The following is a 19,706-nucleotide window of genomic DNA, read 5'->3' on the forward strand; positions in this document are numbered from 1 at the left end:
GAAGGCCTTTTCTGCATCGATTGACAGGATCATATGGTTCTTCTCTTTTTTTTTTTGTTAATGTGATGGATCACGTTGATTGATTTGCGAATGTTGAACCAGCCCTGCATTCCAGGAATGAATCCCACTTGATCATGGTGAATAATTCTTTTTATATGCCGTTGAATTCGATTTGCTAGTATCTTATTGAGAATTTTTGCATCCATATTCATCAGGGATATTGGCCTGTAGTTCTCTTTTTTTACTGGGTCTCTGTCTGGTTTAGGAATCAAAGTAATACTGGCTTCATAGAATGAGTCTGGAAGTTTTCCTTCCCTTTCTATTTCTTGGAATAGCTTGAGAAGGATAGGTATTATCTCTGCTTTAAACATCTGGTAGAACTCCCCTGGGAAGCCATCTGGTCCTGGACTCTTATTTGTTGGGAGATTTTTGATAACCGATTCAATTTCTTCGCTGGTTATGGGTCTGTTCAAGCTTTCTATTTCCTCCTGATTGAGTTTTGGAAGAGTGTGGGTGTTCAGGAATTTGTCCATTTCTTCCAGGTTGTCCAATTTGTTGGCATATAATTTTTCATAGTATTCCCTGATAATTGTTTGTATCTCTGAGGGATTGGTTGTAATCATTCCATTTTCATTCATGATTTTATCTATTTGGGTCATCTCCCTTTTCTTTTTGAGAAGCCTGGCTAGAGGTTTGTCAATTTTGTTTATTTTTTCAAAAAACCAACTCTTGGTTTCGTTGATCTGCTCTACAGTTTTTTTAGATTCTATATTGTTTATTTCTGCTCTGATCTTTATTATTTCTCTTCTTCTGCTGGGTTTAGGCTGCCTTTGCTGTTCTGCTTCTAGTTCCTTTAGGTGTGCTGTTAGATTTTGTATTTGGGATTTTTCTTGTTTCTTGAGATAGGCCTGGATTGCAATGTATTTTCCTCTCAGGACTGCCTTCGCTGCGTCCCAAAGCGTTTGGATTGTTGTATTTTCATTTTCGTTTGTTTCCATATATTTTTTAATTTCTTCTCTAATTGCCTGGTTGACCCACTCATTCGTTAGTAGGGTGTTCTTTAACCTCCATGCTTTTGGAGGTTTTCCAGACTTTTTTCTGTGGTTGATTTCAAGCTTCATAGCATTGTGGTCTGAAAGTAAGCATGGTATAATTTCAATTCTTGTAAACTTATGAAGGGCTGTTTTGTGACCCAGTATATGATCTATCTTGGAGAATGTTCCATGTGCACTCGAGAAGAAAGTATATTCTGTTGCTTTGGGATGCAGAGTTCTAAATATATCTGTCAAGTCCATCTGATCCAATGTCTCATTCAGGGCCCTTGTTTCTTTATTGACTGTGTGTCTAGATGATCTATCCATTTCTGTAAGTGGGGTGTTAAAGTCCCCTGCAATTACCCCATTCTTCTCAATAAGGTTGCTTATGTTTATGAGTAATTGTTTTATATATTTGGGGGCTCCGGTATTCGGCGCATAGACATTCATAATTGTTAGCTCTTCCTGATGGATAGACCCTGTAACTATTATATAATGTCCTTCTTCATCTCTTGTTACAGCCTTTAAAGTCTAGTTTGTCTGATATAAGTATGGCTACTCCAGCTTTCTTTTGGCTTCCAGTCGCATGATATATAGTTCTCCATCCCCTCACTCTCAATCTAAAGGTGTCCTCAGGTCTAAAATGAGTCTCTTGTAGACAGCAAATAGATGGGTCTTGTTTTTTTATCCATTCTGATACCCTATGTCTTTTGGTTGGCGCATTTAATCCATTTACATTCAGTGTTATTATAGAAAGATACGGGTTTAGAGTCATTGTGATGTCTGTATGTTTTATGCTTGTAGTGATGTCTCTGGGACTTTGTCTCACAAGGTCCCCCTTAGGATCTCTTGTAGGGCTGGTTTAGTGGTGACAAATTCCTTCAGTTTTTGTTTGTTTGGGAAGACCTTTATCTCTCCTTCTATTCTAAATGACAGACTTGCTGGATAAAGGATTCTTGGCTGCATATTTTTTCTGTCTAGCACCCTGAAAATCTCATGCCAATTCTTTCTGGCCTGCCAAGTTTCAAAAGAGAGATCAGTCACGAGTCTTATAGGTCTCCCTTTATATGTGAGGGCACGTTTACCCCTTGCTGCTTTCAGAATTTTCTCTTTATCCTTGTATTTTGCCAGTTTCACTATGATATGTCGTGCAGAAGATCGATTCAAGTTACGTCTGAAGGGAGTTCTCTGTGCCTCTTGGATTTCAATGCCTTTTTCCTTCCCCAGTTCAGGGAAGTTCTCAGCTATGATTTCTTCAAGTACCCCTTCAGCACCTTTCCCTCTCTCTTCCTCCTCTGGGATACCAATTATGCGTATATTATTTCTTTTTAGTGTATCACTTAGTTCTCTAATTTTCCCCTCATACTCCTGGATTTTTTTATCTCTCTTTTTCTCAGCTTCCTCTTTTTCCATAACTTTATCTTCTAGTTCACCTATTCTCTCCTCTGCCTCTTCAAGCCGAGCTGTGGTGGTTTCCATTTTGTTATGCATTTCGTTTAAAGCGTTTTTCAGCTCCTCGTGACTGTTCCTTAGTCCCTTGATCTCTGTAGCAAGAGATTCTCTGCTGTCCTGTATACTGTTTTCAAGCCCAGCGATTAATTTTATGACTATTATTCTAAATTCACTTTCTGTTATATTATTTAAATCCTTTTTGATCAGCTCATTAGCTGTTGTTATTTCCTGGAGATTCTTCTGAGGGGAATTCTTCCGCTTGGTCATTTTGGATAGTCTCTGGCGTGGTGAGGACCTGCAGGGCACTTCCCCTGTGCTGTGGTGTATAACTGGAGTTGGTGGGCGGGGCCGCAGTCAGACCTGATGTCTGCCCCCAGCCCACCGCTGGGGCCACAGTCAGACTGGTGTGTGCCTTCTCTTCCCCTCTCCTAGGGGCGGGATTCACTGTGGGGTGGTGTGGCTCGTCTGGGCTACTTGCACCCTGCCAGGCTTGTGATGCTGGGGATCTGGCGTATTAGCTGGGGTGGGTAGGCAAGGTGCACGGGGGCAGGAGGGGCAGGCTTAGATCGCTTCTCCTTAGGTGATCCACTTCAGGAGGGGCCCTGTGGCGGCGGGAGGGAGTCAGATCCGTTGCCGGAGGTTTGGCTCCGCAGAAGCGCAGAGTTGGGTGTTTGCGCGGAGCGAGCAAGTTCCCTGGCAGGAACTGGTTCTTTTTGGGATTTCGGCTGGGGGATGGGCGGGGGAGATGGCGCTGGCGAGCGCCTTTGTTCCCCACCAAACTGAGCTCTGTTGTCAGGGGGCTCAGCAGCTCTCCCTCCCTTTGTCCTCCAGCCTTCCCGCTTTCCGAGCAGGGCTGTTAACTTATGACCTCCCAGACGCTAAGTTGCGCTTGTTGTGGGAACACAGTCCGTCAGGCCCCTCCGCTTTTGCTAGCCAGACTCGGGGGCTCTGCTTGGCCGGCGAGCCGCCCCTCCGCCCCGGCTCCCTCCCGCCAGTCCGTGGAGCGCGCACCGCCTCGCCGCCCTTCCTACCCTCTTCCGTGGGCCTCTCGTCTGCGTTTGGCTCCGGCGACTCCGTTCTGCTAATCCTCTGGCGGTTTTCTTGGTTATTTAGGCAGGTGTAGATGGAATCTAAGTGATCAGCAGGACCTGCGGTGAGCCCAGCGTCCTCCTAAGCCACCATCTTGCAAAACCTCCCTGCTTCATTCTCTTTAGACTGGTGATCTACAAATAGAATATTTGGGCTACTGTTTTTTTTTTAGTTTATTCTTTATGCTGCTATTAGTAAACGGAGCACAAACAGGTAGATAGGGAAAAGTGAGAAAAAGATTTGAGAGAGAAACAAAATTTGCAGTATATAAGGAATTATGTCTAAATGGAATAAAAGAGAAAGAGTGAATTCATTTTTATATTTCCTAGCTACTCTAGGGTTTAAATGACACATAAATTACTCATTTGTTAGGCCTTGTCAGCATGCATACCTCATACTTACCAGTTGAGGAAGACAAAATATGTTATACGGTTTCAGCATTTTAACTTTTTATTGGCTTTGAAATTTAATTTTTAAGAGAGCGATGGATGGATGGATGGATGGACAGACTGATATAGAAATAGATGTAGATTACATATAGTGTTATTGCTTCTCTCAAAGTTCCTTTTACTTCTCCAACACATCCAGAGGTAATGTCCATGAATCAAAATTCTAGGCTGAGTCTATCACAGTTTTTGGAAGTTACCACCTATTGCACACAGCACACTTTATGCCTGATATCACCTAATAGCAACCAATATTTTAACTTCTCATTTACCAGGGGCCCCAGAAAATTATAGTGGGGACAACATGGTGATTGCCAAATGACGGCAAAGACAAATCTCACTTTCCCTCCCATGTGTCCACTTTATTCTTTTTTATCCTATTGCTAGCTATTTCCTGCGCATGTATTATATCAACTGCTGTATCCAAAACCACTAGGACTTCAGTTTCTTGTTCTGGAAAAATGTATAGGATATGAAAAGATGCTCAACACCATATGTTATATAGCAACAATAAGAAAAAAAAGCAATCTGATTAAAATATGGACCAAAGACCTTAACAGACAGCTCCCCAAAGAAGATATACAAGTAGCAAATAAGCCTATGAAAACATACTCTACATCATATGTCACCAAGGAAATGCAAATTAAAACAACAATGAGATACCATTATACACCTATTAGAATGACCAAAATCCAGAGCACCAACAACAAATGATGATGAGGATACGCAGAAGCAAGAAATCTCATGTGATGCGGATGGGAATGCAAAATAGTATAGTCACCTTGAAAGACAGTTTGGCAGTTCCTTACAAAATTAAAAAAAAACCCAAAAACATTATCTACCCACATGAATCAGCAGTCATGCTCTTTGGTAACTACCCAAAGGAATTGAAAAGTTACATCCAGACAAAACGCTGCACACTGATGCTTACAGCAGTTTTATTCATAATTGCCCAAACTGGAAAGCAATCAAGATCTTAAGTGAATGGATACATAACTGTGATATATTTAGACTGTGGAATATTATTTAGCACTGCAAAGAAATGATTTACCAAATCCATTAAAAGAAATAGAGGACATTTAAATGCATACTACCAAGTGGAAGAAGGCAATCTGAAAAGGCTACATACTGTATGTTTCCACTATACATACTAGTATACTAGTATATACTATATATATAGTAGAGTACTAGTACTTTACTATACTAATACTAGTACTAGTATTCTATAGAAATAATAAAAAGATCAGTGGTTGACAAGGTTTGGGGAGGCACAAGATGAATAGGCAGAGCACTGAGGATTTTACGCAGTGAAACTATTTCATATCTTACTATAATGGTGGACACATAGTATTATTCATTTACCAAAACCCATAGGATGTACAGTACCAAGATGAACCTTAATGTTAACTATGGTTTTGGATGACGATGATGAATCAGGGTAGATTCATCAACTAAAACAATATATCACTCTGGGAGGTGATGCTGATGATGGGGGAAGTTATGTATGTGTAGAGGCAGAAATATATGGGATATATGGGAACTCTTTTTTTTTTTTAGAGAAAGAGAGAGTGAGAGTGGGGAAGAGGGCCAAAAGGAGGGAGAGAGAATCCTAAGCAGGCTTCACACTCAGCGCAGAGCCTGCTGTGGGGCTCGGCTTCATGAGCCTGGGATCATGACCTGAGCCAAAATCAAGTCAGATGCTTACGTGAATGAGCCACCCAGGTGCCTATATATGAGTACTCTTTATAATTTCCTCTCTATTTTGCTGTGGACCTAAAAGTGTTCTAGAAAAATAAAGTCTATTTTAAAAATATATAGAGCCTTTCATATTAATCTTTTGCCTGATTTATGATTGATAAATGTATGAAGGGTTTCAGCCAAGTCTTCAGAAATCCCTGTAAAATCATTTTCTACTGAGGTTTATTTGTCCCCAGAGAGAGAGTAAATGCCTATATGTTGGAAAAGGGAAGGGCTTATTTGGAAAGATTAATTTTGATTTTTTTGGGGAAAGAACTATACGTCAAGCTTCATATCTTGAGAGAAGTAGAAGATTAATTGGATTAAACTGGGGGGAATTGTGGAGTGCAAGAGCTTGCCAATGTTGCACATCTAGGAAAATTGTAGTATTTTCCAGGATTTGCCTTACATTAATCCAATGCCCACATGGGATGCAAGAGAACTTTTGGAAAGCTGAAATGATCATGATCCATCATAAAGACAATAAGTTTAGCAGAAAAGTTCAAGAAAAAAAGACAGTCCAAATTCTGCTACCTTTTAAAAGTTGCTAAAGTAAAAAGTGCCATTGTATTTTGGTTCCTACACACAAAAAATAATATGCATCTGATGGAGCATGGGCCATCAGCATTTGCCCTGCAAGTATTTATGAAGCAAGGAGACTTGAAATGTTGGATAGTCTGGCAAGGCTTATTGGGGTCAAGACCAACCAGATGAACCAGAACTGTCACATGCATTCATTTCAAGCAAGATGTAGTTTGGAGTAAAGATTGAGTGCACCCATGAGATTGATAACCTAAGGGAGAACTTACAGTCAGAAGCTGTGAGAAGAAAGCAAGGTAGCAACTAGACATGTAAAATGTGAGGAAGACAACTACAGTAGTTATTACTGCAGTGATCCCTGAAGTTCTTAGTCCTATTAGAGTCCTTGTTTCTCTTTTGTTATCATTCCATCTAAATATTTCCAAGTATAATACACAACGAGACATCAAACGTACCTTTTAATTTTCTTCTCAATGTTCTCTATTACTTTTCTTTTCCACCATCCTCATTTTCCCTTCCTCAAGACTTTGTAAAATATGTTCTATTTATCACCACCTGTGAAGAGTAAGAGAGTTACTTTTAAAGGTCAGACAGGGAGGAAAATGACACCAACATCAGCACATGGTAGGCTAGGTCAGTTCTTAGAGTGTCAGACCCCTGGGCAAGAGCTCAGCATCCAAGACGCTACTGCTTACTCACCCTATTAAAAGTATTTAATGAGATTTTACTTCACAGAAAATAAAATTCACAGACAATAAACTTACTTCACAGAAAATAAATTTAACTGTCATGGGTTTTTAGGAAATACTTTGCTTTCTGGAAAGAGGCATAGGTTAATTTAAGTTGGGGTAAAACTTTCCTTTATATCCACAGCCAGCATTCAACACTGACCCCAGAAGAAGGCACATGGTGTTAGATAGTGACTACCATTTGTCTTTTTGCTTTCAATGAACATGTTGGGGACTGACAAATAACTAGAAGATATCCAAGCCAGTCAAAATTCTAAGGCAACAGAGAATGGAATATCTCATAATACTTAGTTTTAGGGATAAAAGAGCTGAGGTTCTTTGGATAAACTAATATTAACATATGAAATGCTCAATAGCTGTACATAGTAAATGGCTACTGTAATAAAGAATGCAGACATAGAACAATTCCTTATTGCAAAGAGTTTTGTTGGATAGTCTCACAGAGTGCTAGTGGTATTACTCATCCTTTGTAATGGGAAAATGGATTTATGGAATATGATTCACTTTAAAGGAATAAAGGGTGGCCCAGGAATTGGACAAAGTTTGATCTGTTTTCTGTGATCTGCTCTTCCTTATGGATCAGGTGAGACATCTGCTACTCTAAATGAAGTATAAAACTGCCAATTCTCATAGAGACTACACAGGTAAAATAGTGTGAAGGGATTTATGGTGAAGTTGGTCAATTGGACTGTGTCTTTTCAGCCAAAACCATTTATAAATGAGTTTAAAGATAATTTCACTATCCTAACATGACAAAACACATCTGCTGGTTTGCAACAAACACTTTATATACTTATATATTAATTCAATGTCATGAGATTTTTAAAGGAAATGGCAAAGGATACGTTACTCTCAAGTAGTAGAAAAGTTATAGGAGTCAGAGAAGTCAGATCATGTTACTCAATTTGTAGGTGAGATTAATCTGAAATGAAAATGGTGTACCCTTAAACAGAATTGGATTTTTTTAAATTTTTTTTCAACGTTTATTTATTTTTGGGACAGAGAGAGACAGAGCATGAACGGGGGAGGGGCAGAGAGAGAGGGAGACACAGAATCGGAAACAGGCTCCAGGCTCCGAGCCATCAGCCCAGAGCCTGAGGCCGGGCTGGAACTCACAGACTGCGAGATCGTGACCTGGCTGAAGTCGGACGCTCAACTGCGCCACCCAGGCGCCCCCAGAATTGGATTTTTTAAACTAAAATATATAAAATAAATTATATAGGTGAAACAAATTTTTTAATGAGGTGCAAAGCATTTCCTGGAAATTAGAGTTGATAGAATTGGGATGTGGTGGGGGATATAAAGGACAATGAAAGAATTCAACTTCTATTGGCTAAAATGTAAATTAAAAAACTTGAAGATGGTTTTCTAATACTTCATTGGCTCTCAAGCACCAGCAACAATAAACTACTCTCTGTCCAAGGAAAGATCTCACCTTCAATACTGCATAAAAAAACACATATATTAATATGTTTTAAAGTGTAATTTATAGTGACAGTCATAGTATGCATTGCTATAATATTCTTCTGCCTTTACATCCTGTATTACTTGATAAGAAAAACATGTTCTTGTGGTCCTTACCTGATCCTGGAGCAATCACTTGAAAGAATTTGGAGATAGATAAGAACACTGAACCTACCTCTAAAGGAAAATAACTCAAGTCCACAAATGAAACATGGAAAATTGGGAATTAGGTGCGAATAAGAAGAAATGAAAATCAGACCCTGAAAAAAGATGTTTTGTGGCTTAAACAAACTCTAAATTAGCTCCAAATGGGAATAAATCATTTTGTAATTCTCCCAATTCCCCATTTTGACCCCTATTAGTATTTTTAAGTACTTTCATCATTTCCTGAGAATCATATCATGGCGACTGTAGAAATAGTTTTTCCAAAGAACATCAAGAAAAAACCAAGGAGAGAGACTAGCAATATTTTACCTTTTAAAACCTATATTTACCATTACCCATTTTTGCTTCAAAACATATTCATTTTCAAAATGAACTTTAACTGCTCCTTTCATTTTTGGATTACTGATATTCTGAGGAATTTCCTTAATTCACTCTTTTCCTTTTCACCAGTACCTCTGAAATATATACAAAATAGAGCCATGAAAAAATGACTGGACAGGTTTTATGCACCAAGGCCCTGCACCTCAAATGTAGTAGTGTTAGTTATTCTGGATAATTTACTCTCAGAAATTGACATTGTTTCCTTCCAGCACAGGTCAAGGGGTACAACTGAATGGAGTTCTATGTGGTGAGGATTATTTTTAACTCCTGATACCACAGGCCTAGATGGCAAAGCCTTGACAATCATTGTTCCCCCTGCATACAAGTCAGCATGCCAAACTTACCTCTGATGCCTAATGCTGCTGTGGGCTGGGGTGAGAGGGTAGGGTAGCCACTATGACCCCAGCTCCTTATTCTTGCTCCTTTGCCTCTACCCGCATTGGAGCCTAGCGTTAGGCCCATGCTTCATCCTTTGCTGATTATGAATAAATATAGGTTTGAAGTCATTAATCTAAAATGACAAGAGGACATATAGGAAGCCAGAATACAAGTATCCCTATTCCAGCATGGCACTCATTAGCTTTGTTATTGCTATTACTCTTGTCTATACTTGTCATTATAAACCTATTTGATTTCACGGATATTACTCTTCACTATTGTCAGTTAAAATACCTTGAAAACCTTCAAAAAATAGTAAGCTTTCTTATGTCTCAGCTATTTCCCCAGATTTTGATAACTTCAGCTTGCTCTTGAACAATGAAATTGGTAAAATTCCTGGTTGTTATTCTAGCTCCCTAGTGTTCATAACCCAGAATTTTTTATTCTCGGTCATGACTGGAGTCAAACTGTTGAGAGTAACTGTAATAGAAATGGAGAACATTATTCTGGAATCTACACACACTTCAGAATGTGAACTCAAATCTTTTAATTTCTTTGTTCTAAATAAACAGGTATAAGGTAATTCTCTCTCTTCATTACCATAAGAATAGAATTTTAAAACTCCAGCCCCAAATTATTTTCCCCTTGGGGATGTGTTTAATTGATTTAATAATTTATGTATTCATTCATATAGAGATTACATTATGCACTGGTGATAAAGAATGACCAAAAATAAATGGGTTTTGATCATAATAAAACCCTTTGAACTGCTGAAAAGACACCTCTCTCTTTCTTTCTCCCTCCCCCTCTCCCTCCTTCTTAGGTTAATATCTCCATGTAACTACTGTGTATTTCTTCACATAGTGTCTAGGTCTCAAAAGTATTTCAAAATAATAGGCCCCAACGTATGTATGCTTATCAAGTGGCTGTTTGCAGTGTGGAAGAGAACTATATAAGGCAAAAATACCAACAGGCATGAGGATCACATCAACAACAACAACAACAAAAAAACACTTTAAAAAGGAAAAAAAATATCTGGGATTCTTGGAGGATCTTTATGACACGACATTGTTTCAATAAAATACATAAATGGTGGAAATTAATCTTTTCAATAATTAAGCAAAACATTATCAGATGAAATTCCATATTTAAGTTCATCTCAACATTACTCTTCATGTATATATAGCCATCTCTATACATTAAATCTTTCTTTCATCCTTCCTACATTTTTAATATATGTTTTAGGAAAATTTTTTAAAGATTATTTACACTTTAAATGTATTTTTACTTGTTTTCATATTTTTATTTGCTAAAATCAATAAATATTAGTGATGCAGCAAGGTAGATTGTGTTGGAAAAGGTAAAAGTATAATTGTGTCTATGTCTATGTCCCCTCAAAAAAAATATAACCATTGTATTTATATCTTAATTTTCCAGACTTTTCTACTACAACAAGTTGGGTTTTAATTTCGTGCAAAGCTGCAAAAAATGAAACTTTCCATGATACTAAAAGATACACAATCTTATGCATAGAAGCTCCTTTGAGCAGAGAAATGATCTATCTGAATGTCAAAATTGCTATTTGCAAATTACATATCATTCTAAATTAATGCCATTGCTAGCTGCAAGATAAAAATTTTAAAAACACATTACAAGTTTGAGACAAATTTTAAGCGAGGCATGATAATGGTGTTGGAAGCAATACAATTTCATATTTGAGTCAAATAACATTTCTATAGCACATGGGTATAAGGACAAATTTCAACATAAGCTTACAAAGTAGTAAAAGAATTCCAAACATTTTAAAAACTTTCTAATTATGATTGCCAGTAGGGGTTTGTGTTTTGCCAGAAAATAGAAATCTATTTTTTATTTCAAAGAAATCACTACAAGTCTATTTTTTAAAAAAATAATGTTTTGTACTGTTACAAAAACATATTAACTAAAGATACTACATGTTGGAGAAAACTCATGGATAATCAATAAATCATCTATAAAATAAATTTGTTATTGACTGAATTAATTGAAAGGCTCCCTTCTCTGTTATTTGCAGTATTCAATTAACCTGTGTTTTATTTTCTTCTCTCTTGTTAATGTGAACTCAGAGTGAAAAAGACAGAAAAAGAAAAAAATTATAAACACTTCTTTGATGAATTTATACAAAGTGAGTAACCCCCTAAAATCACCCATGTCAAGAAATAATTTCTATAAACAGTTTCCCTTATTCCTCCACTTATTCTGTAATATAACTTGATAAAGTTAATCATGTTTTAACTATTATCATAAAAAAGATTTGGTTTTGCCTATTGTGGAAAATTATATAAATACAGTTTATATTCAACTCTAACTTACCTCTTTCCCTCCCAATTATGTTTGTGATATCCATCATACTGTATGTACTAGAACTTTATTCATTTTCATTTCTATGTAATATTCCATTGTATAAAGATACCATATTTTATTAACCCATTATATTGTTGACGGGCATTTGGGTTGTTTCTAATATGGGGTTCCTATGAATAACAGTGCTAACAAGATTATTATTAATATCATCTGTTGAAACTAACTTCACACAAATCAGAAAAAAAAGACACAAGTCATTTTAAAAATGTGGAAAGAAATCTTGTATAATTACTAGTAAGATTTCCAAATGATCTAACCATGTGAAAAAGTATTCAGAATAAATAGTCATTAGGAAAATATGAATCAAAACCACAACTAGATACCAAAACACACTCTACAGAATGATATAAACAGGAAGTGATGCAGAATATTGATAAAGATGATGAGCAGCCCAAAGATTCACCTATTGTTGGTGATTGTATAATTTGGTATAGCAGCTAACACTGGGGAAACTTTAACAGTATCTAATAAATCTCAACAAATACACAATCTAAATTCACTCCAATGTAGATTTCCCAAAGAAATATGTTCAACAAAAGACACATAGAAATGTGTTTATTCTTTACAATGATCACATTGATTTCTGACATATTTCAGCTTAATCAGTTGAATACTCTAGACTGATATATATTTCTTTCAGTATATCACATATACCATTATCTTCTGTTTCTATAATTTATATTGAAAAGTCAATAGTTATTTATGTATATTTTTATAGTAATCTATATCTTCCCCTCATATGTAAATTGTTAATTTAGTTCTTGGTAATGTTATCTCAACCTATGAATACTTTTCTTCCCAGGCAGTATCTCTTCAAATATTGTTTCATTCTTTCTCCCCTCTCCTGTTACTCTAAAATACATGCATGGTAGAAACTTTCACTATGCCCCAGATGTCCTGTACTTTCTTTAACAATGCATGTTTCCTTCTGTTCCTCATTTGGGATATACAAATATTCCTCACATTGTTTACTGAACTCCCATTTTTCCCCTGAGCTTTTGATATTTTGATATTTTAACAATCCCATTGTTAGGGATGCTAAATACTAACACTGTATTATATATAATGCATATATATATAATGCATATATATATAATAAATTCATACATTTGAATGATGGCAGTTGCCATCATACAGTTGCCATTTCTGTATATTTCATATAAATTTAATCTTATATAGTCTTTTTTGTGATTGTCTTCTTTCACCCAGCATAACATTTTTGAGTTTCATCACTGTTGTGCTCTGCAAAGTTAATTCATTTCTTGTTATTTTTTAATAGTATTCTGTTGTATTGATATAAATATTTCACTTATCCTTTCATCAGTTAATAAATATTTGAATTGCTTCCATTTCTTTTTTATTAATTTTTCTTAGGAAATACTTTGAAATGGAATTTCTTGGGTTTATGCTCAATTCATTTTTAACTTCTTAAGACACTACCAATTTTTTTTCTGAAATGCCCATACCATTTTATACATACACCAGAAATGCATGAGAGTTCCAGTTTTTATACATTCTTGTCAACCCTTGTTATTGTCTATCTCCTTGATTTAAGCCATTCTAGTAGCACAAAGGAGGCAATTATTAAATATTGGATTGATAAAGGATAAATAAGTACATGCATTAATAAATGCTAGGAGGCAAGTGTAAGCTTGATCAGACAATTTTACAAAACAGGATTGCTTTTATTTATGACTCTGCTTGTAAAAATCCTGACTAATATGACAAATTTGAAGTGCATAAAAAGCACAACATAATATAATCAGGCAAAATCATCCCACTAGTTCAAGAGTAATCCAACATTTAATAATGTTCTTTAGTTAATCTGAGTAGTACATGAATAAAACACCACCCATGATTAAAAATTCATGGTAAGCTAGACAACAACTTCCACTAAAAATAGTTGTCACATCATATAGGCATTGTCAAAGAAAAGGAGATACAAGTTTTATCAAAGAAAAAAGAAACAGTTATATTATGTATGTTCCTTAATCTTAAGTAAATCTCTACTCTTCTCTCAAATTCTTTCATTCTAAACTCAGATACGTTTAAATTGCAACCTTCAACAGGACTTTCTGTAGAAAAATTATTTAATTCTACTTGTGTCCCACCTGACAAATTTTAAATAGCTATAGTTAAGGCAACAAGGGTTATTAGGCTGTATTCAGTCACTCAGACCACAGTTTTGTTATGATAATATTTTTCACAAGTACATTTTGAAATGAATATGTGAATATACTAATAACTGACATTTGAACAAAGCTTGGGAATGTTCATGTACAATCATGTCAGGGGTCCACAAGACTACCCTCAGAGTCAATGATTCACTTGAAGGACTTATGGGACACAGAAAAACTATTACACCCATGGTTATATGCAGTGAATAGATACAGATGAAAATCAGCAAAAGGAGAAGATGTATGGAGTGAAGTCCAAGAGAAGTCAGGCATACTCTTGTAGGTGTTCCCTCTCAGTGGAGTCAATACAGGGACATATAATTCTCCCATAAATACTGTATGGTTACTCATGCAAAGTCTTACCAGCCAGGGAAGCCCTTGATGTCCAGGTGTTTTATTGGGGTTCAGTCACGTAGTTATGCAGCACCCACATGAGTGAAGTAAGCTACTCAGACTCCAGGCATCTTACCTGGGAGAAAAAAAAGCAGGCATTAACCATAAATCACATTGCTAGAATGTGAAGGACAACTTTTCTAGTCAGTCTGGTACAACATGGCCCATGGCTGCTGGCATATAAAAACCCTCTTATCAGACAGATATTCCAAGGGGTCAGAGGCTATCTCCAAGAAGCTGGCTAAAGGATAGTCCAGAAAATAGATTTTTCTTTGGAATGTGCAGGATGTGAATAATCAAAGCCTACTGAGTTAACTCATTCCTGCCAAAGAAACTACACAAATGATTGCTTTTGTGACTATAAATTGCCACTAATTTTGATGTTGCTACAAAATGGATTCTAATATCTCTTCCTTTTAAATTATTCAACTTTCATGGGACTCACCGAATTTTATGTAATATATCCATGATTATCACATGTTACTTAATAAACTATCAAAACAAGGATTTTAGCAATATTCAACATTAAGTGCATGCTACTTTTACTAGAGATTCTACTGTTCTCAAATAACTACAAATGTCAAATCATAGAACAAACAAACCTTTCCTTTTTTCTGAGTTTCTTCAAAACTTTATGGCATGAAAGCACATTAGAAATAATAACAGAAACTATGAAAAGTCCTTCACTATTAAGTAGAAACTAAAAACCATCATAAACATCATTCCTTCACAGATATGTTCCAAATATGGTTTAAAAAAGATGTCTCTTTTTTGCCATTATCACTAAAATTTTATGTTTTTTTTTTTAAATTAGACCTTGTTGGCACAAAAACAGACACATAGACCAATGGAATAGAATAGAAACCCCAGAACTAGACCCACAAACGTATGGCCAACTCATCTTTGACAAAGCAGGAAAGAACATCCAATGGAAAAAAGACAGCCTCTTTAACAAATGGTGCTGGGAGAACTGGACAGCAACATGCAGAAGGTTGAAACTAGACCACTTTCTCACACCATTCACAAAAATAAACTCAAAATGGATAAAGGACCTAAATGGGAGACAGGAAACCATCAAAACCCTAGAGGAGAAAGCAGAAAAAGACCTCTCTGACCTCAGCCGTAGCAATCTCTTACTCGACACATCCCCAAAGGCAAGGGAATTAAAAGCAAAAGTGAATTACTGGGACCTTATGAAGATAAAAAGCTTCTGCACAGCAAAGGAAACAACCCACAAAACTAAAAGGCAACCAACGGAATGGGAAAAGATATTCGCAAATGACATATCGGACAAAGGGCTAGTATCCAAAATCTATAAAGAGCTCACCAAACTCCACACCCGAAAAACAAATAACCCAGTGAAGAAATGGGCAGAAAACATGAATAGACACTTCTCTAAAGAAGACATCCGGATGGCCAACAGGCACATGAAAAGATGTTCAGCGTCGCTCCTTATCAGGGAAATACAAATCCAAACCACACTCAGGTATCACCTCACGCCAGTCAGAGTGGCCAAAATGAACAAATCAGGAGACTATAGATGCTGGAGAGGATGTGGAGAAACGGGAACCCTCTTGCACTGTTGGTGGGAATGCAAATTGGTGCAGCCGCTCTGGAAAGCAGTGTGGAGGTTCCTCAGAAAATTAAAAATAGACCTACCCTATGACCCAGCAATAGCACTGCTAGGAATTTATCCAAGGGATACAGGAGTACTGATGCATAGGGCCACTTGTACCCCAATGTTCATAGCAGCACTCTCAACAATAGCCAAAGTATGGAAAGAGCCTAAATGTCCATCAACTGATGAATGGATAAAGAAATTGTGGTTTATATACACAATGGAATATTACGTGGCAATGAGAAAAAATGAAATATGGCCTTTTGTAGCAACGTGGATGGAACTGGAGAGTGTGATGCTAAGTGAAATAAGCCATACAGAGAAAGACAGATACCATATGGTTTCACTCTTATGTGGATCCTGAGAAACTTAACAGGAACCCATGGGGGAGGGGAAGGAAAAAAAAAAAAGAGGTTAGAATGGGAGAGAGCCAAAGCATAAGAGACTGTTAAAAACTGAGAACAAACTGAGGGTTGATGGGGGGTGGGAGGGAGGAGAGGGTGGGTGATGGGTATTGAGGAGGGCACCTTTTGGGATGAGCACTGGGTGTTGTATGGAAACCAATTTGTCAATAAATTTCATAAAAAAAATAAAAAATAAAAAAATAAATTAGACCTTGTTTTTGTAGAGAAGTTTTGGATTCAAAGCAAAATTGAACAGAAAGTTATAGATTTCCCATATATTCCCCACCCTTACACGTGCATACCTTCTTCTCCCATCAGTATCTTTCATCAGAGATGTACGCTTGTTACAACTGATCAACCTGTATTGGCACATCATCATCAACCAAAATCCATAGTTTACCTTAGGATTCACATTTTTATTGCCTCCAAAGTTTTGTCTTTTCCAGAATATCATAGAGTTAGAATCATATACTATGTAGCCTTTCCAGATTGGCTTCTTTTGCTTAGCAATATGCATTTAAATTTCTTCCATGTCTTTTCATGGCTTGATCGCTCATTTGTTTTAAGCACTGGATAATATTTCACTGTCTAAATGTATCACAATTTATACACCTACTGAAGGACAACTTGATTGCTTCCAAGTTTGGATAATTATGAATAAAGCTGCTATAAATATCCATATGCAGATTTTTGTGTGGACATGAGCTTTCAACTCCCTTGGATGAATAAATACCAAGGCATGTGATTGCTAGGTCATATGTTAAGAGTATGTTTACTTTTATAAGAAACTGTCCAACTATCTTGGAATGGTGCAACAGTTTTTATTCCCACTAACAATGAATGAGAGTTCCCAGTTGCTCCACATCCTCACTGGCATTTGGTATTATCAGTGTTCCAGATTTTTATAATTTTAATAGGTATGCAGTGGTATCTCATTGTTGTTTTAATTTGTATTTCTAATAATATATGATGTTGATAATGTTCAAATATGCTTATTTTCTATCTGTATATCTTCTTTGATTAAGTGGCTATTAAAGTCTTGGCTCATTTTTTAATTTTTATTTATCCTTTTAAGTTTATTTATTTACTTTGAGAGAGAGAGAGAGAGAGAGAGAGAGAAAGAGAGAATTTGAAGCAGGCTCCACACTGGCAGCACAGAGCCCTACATGGGACTCAAACGTCCAAACCTCAATATCATGACCTGAGCCTAAACCAAGAGTCAGATGCTTAACCCACTGAGCCACCCAGGTGCCCTGGCTCATTTTTTAAAAATAATTTGTATTTGCATCTAGATGACAGAATGTTACATTATTTTCATTTGCATATAGATGACAGAATGTTACATTATTTTCAGATGTACAACATAGTGGTTCAACTTTGAGCCATTTTAAAAAGTGTTTTTAATGTTTATTTATTTTTGAGAGAGAGAGCACAAGTGGGGGAGGAGCAGAGAGAGAGGGAGACAGAATCCACAGCAGGCTTCAGGCTCTGATCTGTGAGCACAGAGTCTGAAGCAGGGCTCAAACTCATGACTGTGAGATAATGACCTGAACCAAACTCGGGTGATTAACCGACTGAGCCCCTCGGGTGCCCCAGAGCCATTTTTAATCCAGTCATTCATTTTTTTTAATTGTTGTTTTAGTATTTTTGTATATTTTGGGTAATAGTTTTTCATCAGACATGTCTTTTGTAAACATTTTCCCTGAATCTGCAGAATCTCTTTGTCATCACTATGAATGTTCTCTGTTGTAAGTACTTTTTAATACCATAAAATGGGAGGAAAAAATAAGTCTTTTATATATTGGAAAGGAATAAATAATCAATATAATTCATAATGTATACAGTAGTCTACAGTAAAATGCAAGATACTAGTTGAATAATTATTAGGTCTCATATGGTATTTCAACTTATAAACCCACTAATTTTCTTATTCATCCATACCAACAGAAAAATGCAAAAAGATAAAAAAACCAATAAAAGACTGTAGAAAAACGTACAGAGGAGGATGATTAGAAAGGCAATAAAAGTCTATAAATAGCCTAGTAACAAATCTGTTTTGAAATGTCCAAGCCCAGAATGAGTAATAATTCATAATAAAGAACATATTAGAAAGTGGAATAAATGGAAACATATGCCAGATTAATGCTGAAATATTAATGTAATGTCTGTTTATTTTTCACATTAAAAAAATCAAGTATTTCAAATAAGTCATTTGAAATAAACTATCTGAAAGAGAGTATGTACAAAGAGGAATAAAGACATATTTAAAAAAAAAAACTAGAGGTTCCTAATTTCCCAAGTTATCAAGGCTAATGAAAGGCACAAATCTTCAGAAGGAAAGAGCCTGCAAAATACTAAACCAAATAAAAGAAGAGCACTCTTATTTATCAGATATCAAAATATTCTAATATCAGTGCTAAATAAAACCATATTCTATTGCTTCTAGAATGTGAATACAGAAAAAAATTATAATACAACAAGGTAGCCATATTAAAACTAAGAGATATATATGTATATACACATGTGCGTGCGTGCACACACACACACACATACAGAAATACACTCACCTCTGTGAGTACAGGATAAATGTGGTATTTCAAATAACATAGAAATGATGAGCCATTAAAAAACTGTCTTTGGGAAAACTGTTATATCCATATGGAGAAGAATTAAATTAAATCTCTAATTAGTATCACAAAAAATATATTGGTTCGTTAAGGATGAAAATGAAAAACAAAAAATTGCAAAGGTACAAAAAGGCATCAAAGGAATAAAATACAGTATAAAAATGTAATAATATGGAGTTAGATGAAATGTTCTAAAAATATATGAAACCCAAAAATTAAAATGAAAATATGTACTTAATCATGTAAAAAATCTGTATGTCAAAGACACAATAGAAGAATTAAAAGATAAGCAACTAATAACAAAAATTATTCTAAAATCAGTAACAAAATTCAATATAAGACACTCTGGCAAGGGAAATGAGTAGATAATTAGAAGAAAAATACAAATAAACATGCATGAACACATTTGGCTACACTACTAACAAGGAAATGCAAGTGAAAGCCACAGTAAGATAACATCTTACTTCTTTTACATTGGTAATAATTACAAAATATTGCAATATCTTCTGTTAGCATGTGGCAAAATTATTGTATTTTATACTTTAATCTTGAGAGAATAAATTAATATAGTCATTTGGAGGGGTTAGTTGTTCTCAACAATTAAAAGTATACATAGCCAGTTCTAGTTCAAAATGATGAATAGGCCTCA

This window comes from Prionailurus viverrinus, chromosome B2 (assembly GCF_022837055.1).
Source record: "Prionailurus viverrinus isolate Anna chromosome B2, UM_Priviv_1.0, whole genome shotgun sequence".
Classification (NCBI taxonomy): domain Eukaryota; kingdom Metazoa; phylum Chordata; class Mammalia; order Carnivora; family Felidae; genus Prionailurus; species Prionailurus viverrinus.